This window comes from Martes martes (genome assembly GCF_963455335.1).
Source record: "Martes martes genome assembly, chromosome: 2".
NCBI classification, from domain to species: Eukaryota; Metazoa; Chordata; class Mammalia; order Carnivora; family Mustelidae; genus Martes; species Martes martes.
Window position 1 is genome coordinate 79,001,999 of NC_137889.1, and position 6,149 is coordinate 79,008,147.

Here is a 6,149-nt window from a genome sequence, read left to right on the forward strand (position 1 = left end):
CAAGTATCATAATCAATGGGGAAAAACTTAAACCTTTTCCTCTCAGATCTGGTACAAGGTTAGGATGCCCATTCTTGCCATATTTATTCTTCATAGTACTAGAAGTACTAACAAAAACAATTAAACAAAAATAAGAAATAAAAAACATCTGAATAGAAAAAAATAAGATAAAAAATCTCTGTTTACAAAAATCCTAAACTCCATAAAGAACTGTTGAAACTTATAAACAGATTCAATAGAGTTTCAGGACACAAAATCTACATATAAAAGATAATTGTATTTCTTTACACCAACACCAGTCTATCTGAAAAGGAAATCAAGAAAATGATTCTATTCATGATAGCATTAAAAAAATACTTAGGAATAGATTTAACCAAGGAGAGGAAAGATCTACACACTAAAAAAAAAAGTAAAACAATAAAGAAAGAAATTGTAATATACAAGAATAAGTAGAAAGATATTTTATGTTCATGGATTGGAAAAATTCATACTGTTAAAATGTCCATACTACTCAAAGTAATATACGGATTCAATATAATCCCAATCAAAATTACAATGGCATTTTTCACAAACATGAAAAAGACAATTCTAAAATTCATTGGAACCACAAAAGACCCCATATAGACAAAGTCATCTTAAGAAATAACAAGCAATTGTGATCAAAACAGTATGGTACTTGCATAACAGGTAAACACGTAGATGACAGGAACAGAATCAAGAGCCCAGAAATAAACCCAAGTATACAAAATGGGGAAATAATAGTCTCTTCAATAAATGGAGTTTGAAAAACTGTGTAGACACATGCAGAAGGATAAAATCAGACTCTATCATTCACTATACATAAAATAGATTTAAGATTTAAATGTAAAACATGCAACTATAAAACTCCTAGAAGAAAACATAAGAAAAATTTCCTCAGCATTGACTTCAGCAATAATTTTTGGGATAGGACACCAAAAGCTAGATAACAAAAGAACACAATAAACAAATGAGAGTACATCAAATGGAAAACCTTCTGCACAGAAAGGAAAGAATCAACAAAATGAAAAGGCAATGTACGGACTGGGAGAACATATTGCAAGCCATATATCTGATAAGGGGTTAATATACAAAATATATAAGTAACTCATATAACCTAATTCCATCATCATCATCATCATCATCAGGTTTAAAGGTTTATTTTATTTTATTTTACTTTATTTTATTTATTTATTTGTTTTTATATGTACATATAATGTATCATTTGTTTCAGGGGTACAGGTCTGTGAATTATCAGTCTCACACAGGGCACAGGACCTGAATAAAAATTTCTTAAAATAAGACATATAAATAGCCAGCATGTATATAAAATGGTGCTCAATATCATTAGTCATCAAGAAATGCAAATCAAAACCATAATGAGATATCATCCCACATTTGTTAGGATGGTTATTATCAATAAGATATAAATAAGAGAGTTAGCAAGGATGTGGAGAAAACACTTGCATACTACTAGTGGAAATGTAAATTGGTATAACCATTATGGAAAACAGTATAGAGTTTCCTCAAACAATTCACATAGAAAAAAAAAAAAAAACTCACATAGAACTACCACAAGATCTAACAATCCCACTGCTGGGTAAAGGAAAGTAAATCAATGCCTCAGGGAGATATATGTGCTCCCATATTCACTGCAGCATTATACATAATAGCCAAGAAATGGGAACAACCTATCTGTTGACAGATATATATAGATATAGATATAAATTATAGATGATGATATAGATATAGATATACATATAGATTAGATATAGATAGATATAGAGAGATATCTATTGAATATTATTCAGCTTTAAAAATGAAGGTGATCCTGCCACTTTTGCAACATGGATGAATCTGGAAGACATTCTGCTCAAACATTAAGACAGAGAAAAACACTGCATGATCTATATCATTTACACAAGGAATCTTAAAACCTTGAATTCATGGAAGCAGAGAAAATAACAATGTTTCCCAGAGGCAAAAGGGTGGGGGAAATGGAAGATATTGGTCAAAGGGTTCAAAGTTGCAATTATGTGAAGAGATCTAATGTACAGTATGGTGACTATAGGTAATAATTTTATATGTATACAGGAAACTTGCTAAAAGACTAGATTTCAGGTGTTAACACCATACACACAAAGGTAACTATGTGAGGGGATGAATAAATTAATTAGCTTAACTGAGTAATCATTTCACTATGTTTTGTGTATTAAAACATTGTACTGTATACCTTAAATATGTACAGTTTTTATTAATAAAATAAAAAAATTAAAAAGACCTATTGGTTAGCCCTTGGGAAAGGAATATTTCATTCTAAAATACACATTCTGGTCCTCACAGCTCATCTATTTTCAGTACTGATACTGATCCACATGTGTTCATGTGCTTAATCTGTGAGTGCTTTTGAATGGCTGATCTGTGTCATGCTTTTTGCTAAGTTTAGTTCTTTTTCCTAAGTTCACAATGGGTCCAAAGAAATAAACATTTCAACAAGTCACTTAATGCAACATACAGCAAGTTCTATAATATACATGTATAGATGGATTTATAAAGTATATGTTCTATCCCCTCAGAGTAGCCATCACCATATCAAATCAAATATACAAAGACTCAAACTCCCTATCGTTTCTCCCCATTTTTCTTCTCAAAAACTAGTCAAGTGATTCTTTTTTCTAAATTATTTATTATACTTAATATTCCCAGTCTCTAAATAAGAACCACAAAAATCCTTTGATGATTTAAATTCATTTATCTCATATATAGACCTATAAAAGCCTCTATTGTCATTTTACTTCTAAGGTATACTTAGTATATTTGACACCTGAACTGGATTATTTTTTAACACCCAGCATTTATAGGCAGGAAAGTTATTATGCTAAAATAAAAAACATAATAATGATGACCAGAAAAAAAGTGAAAATTTTGTTTTATTGATCTAATATGTCTAACCATGTTTTGTGAAAATATGCAAATTAATAAGTAAATATCACAGAAATAAAATAACTCAAATTCTGTGTCTTCATTTTAAAAATCACTGTATGTCCTCTGCTTATTTCCAACTTGTTGCTTATTATTAAAGACATATCTAATACCATATGTCTTGAAACACAAACTCTATCTGCAACGAGTTCAAAGAGTCTAAATTCTCTTGAACTGAGTCTTGAAATGGACTGATGTAGCTGAGGCACATGTAATGGGAGCTGATTTCATAACTTGGAGTTCTTTTTATTAATATCTCTGCAGGCACAATGTTCATTAAAGGAAATGTAATGAAAATGTGCTAAGTTAAAACTTGCATACATAAGATTGAAACTCTTTAGTAACAATGGCAATTGTTAAGCATATAGATGAAAAATAAGATTTTTTTCAGGAATAAATGTCTTATCACTGACATTAAAAGCAGAAAAAATGTTATTCAGTTTTACCTCCTGTTTTCAAATCCTCTGCAAACAACACACCTCCCCATAGCCTCTGACCAGGCCTGAACATTGTTCGGCCTTTGGTTTGCCACGCCCTTATCAGTATTTTATCTGTACAGAAACCAGGTGCTCACGTTCTTACATTAGAATTATTAAAACGGATTTTTCCCCAGTATTTTCTGGTGATTGTTTTTCCTTTCTCAGCATCAGCCTGAATATTGTTCTAAGATTAATCTTCCTAAAATAGCATCAACATCATGTCCTTATCCAGTATTAAAAAGTAACGATCAGTCATACTGACTCTCTATTTTCTTCTACATAAAGCCTAAACAAGTTTATCTTTCCACTAAAAACTAATAACATCTGTTCACCTTCTACCTCTGTTCTTTTCTATATAAATCCTTGCTTTGTCTGCTCTTATTCTTCATTGTTCCTACCTATGTATGCTGTACTAATGTCCATATTCTACTTCTCCTTTCCAGGACAAAATTCTCAGACCTGATAAATCCCTTACTTTAAGGTAAACTTAACTATTTTCTGCTTTAAATTTTCTCTGACTATACCAATCCATAATAATGTAACTTTACCTTGCACCACTATAATCAACTTATATTTTATTTCTATTCTTAATGATATGTACTGGAAAAGTACATCTATCATAAGTAAAAAAGGAGATATGAGACTTAACAAAAATAATTCTTAGAAATCTAATCATTTCTTAGTAAAGTTTAAAGATTTTTTTTAAGATTTTTATTTATTTATTTGGCGGAGAGAGATCACAAGTAGGCAGAGAGGCAGGCAGAGAGAGTGAGAGGGAAGCAGGCTCCCTGCCAAGCAGAGAGCCCAAGGCGGGACTCGATCCCAGGACCCTGAGATCATGACCTGAGCCGAAGGCAGTGGCTTAAACCACTGAGCCACCCAGGCGCCCCAAGTTTAAAGATTTTTATGAAGGAATCAAATATCAGATTTGCATCTGAAAATATAAGATTCACTACACATTAAGAAAATAATTTTTATAGTTTCAAATTTATTTATTTGAAGCATAAAATGTTAAATTATTTAATTTTTTTAATTTAATTATTTGAAGCATAACTTAAACATGTGTTTTCATTCTTCAGAAATTTATCAAGTATATTAATTAAACAGAAGGAAAATATACTATATGCTAAATATACTATATATAATCAATATAAATGTAGTCTTTGTTTCTCAAAAAAATCAGTGATAATTTACTGTAAATTCAATTTTTGTAAGATTATTTTTCTATTATATTAATATCCCTCTAATATAATAAAATTAGTAGTTCACTTTTCAAATCATTCTATTTCAGATAGATTTCCGAGGTAGATTACAATTTCATGGATTTAAAAGTGTGTTAGAGTTGAAATACATATTTTTCATTAAAGAAAAAATATTTTTTTTCTAAATAGGTGATAATACTACACACTCCATTTTACATCTTCCCTTCACATTTGCATAAAATGTATTACTGAATTCCCTATGGAATTTTAAAGCCATTATTTACATGCTTTTTGGGTGACAGTAATATAGTCATAGCTTCTTATTGGGTTTCTGTGGATTAGATGTTTCCTCTATATGGCAATTTCATGATGTCTTCAGTCTACGTTCCAAATCTCACCGTTTCATTTACACATGAAATTTAAAGATACCAGATTATAAATTATGCTATCTACTACTAGCTATCCAAGGATGATTTCTCCATTAATTTATGGATCTAGGCCAAACTTTCCTTTTATACAAGTTTTTTTTTTTTTTGTTTCGTTTTGTTTTTTATCATGAAAAAAAAAAAAAAAACCCCACAAAAAACCTGTATTTAGATTTAGCCAGCTGGACTCAATTTAGATGATCCCAATTTTGTTGGCAACATCCAAAGCATCATAGTCAGGGGCCAGTTGAACATATGCCTTCATCTCTCCATCAGGCCCGATCAAGGTGTTGACATTGGCCACATCAATGTCATAGAGTTTCTTCACAGCCTGTTTGATCTGGTGCTTGTTGGCCTTGACATCCACAATGAACACAAGTGTGTTGTTGCCTTCTATTTTCTTCATGGCTGACTCGGTAGTCTGGGGGACCTTGATGATGGCATAGTGCTGAAGCTTGTTTCTCCTGGGGGCGCTCTTTCGAGGGTATTTGGGCTGCCTTCTGAGACGCAGAGTCTTGGGTCGTCAGAACTTAGGTGATGTGCGGATCTTCTCTATTTTTTAACTGTGGACGCCTTTCAGCACTGCTTTCTTGGCCTTCAAAGCCTTTGGTTTGGCTTCGGCTTTGGGAGGGGCAAGGTCTTCCTTCTTAGCTTTTGGCGCCATCTTCGTAAAAGGGATTCCCCCCTTTTATACAAGTTTTAAAAGCAGGGGAAAGAGGGAATATTTTAAGGAAAAAAAAAAAGAATCTCTTACAGTTACCTTTTTTTGGCTGGGATTTCTGCTAAAACAATGATAATGAACATATAGTTCTTTGACTGGAAAAATCTTCCTTGCAAGCATGAAAATCTTCTTTAGTATTAAGTAAAATTATTTCTATTCTCTTTAGTCAAAATCACTTTTGAAATTATGTTATACTCTTTCAAGGCAAGTAATGTCTCCCAACCAATGGTACCAGTTAGTGTAACACATTTTCTTTCTTTCTTTCTTTCTTTAAGATTTTATTTATTTGTTTGTTTATTTGAAAGTGAGAGAGAGTGAGAGA

The 6,149-nt window shown here is 31.6% G+C and overlaps 1 pseudogene across 1 annotated transcript; it reads right to left on the reverse strand.

The window, feature by feature from the left end:
• Positions 1–5,299: 5,299 nt before the first annotated feature.
• On the reverse strand, positions 5,300–5,770 carry LOC308338825 (large ribosomal subunit protein uL23-like; annotated as a pseudogene). Its single transcript has one exon. The product of its transcript is annotated as a large ribosomal subunit protein uL23-like (transcript).
• Between the last annotated feature and the right edge of the window lie 379 nt (positions 5,771–6,149).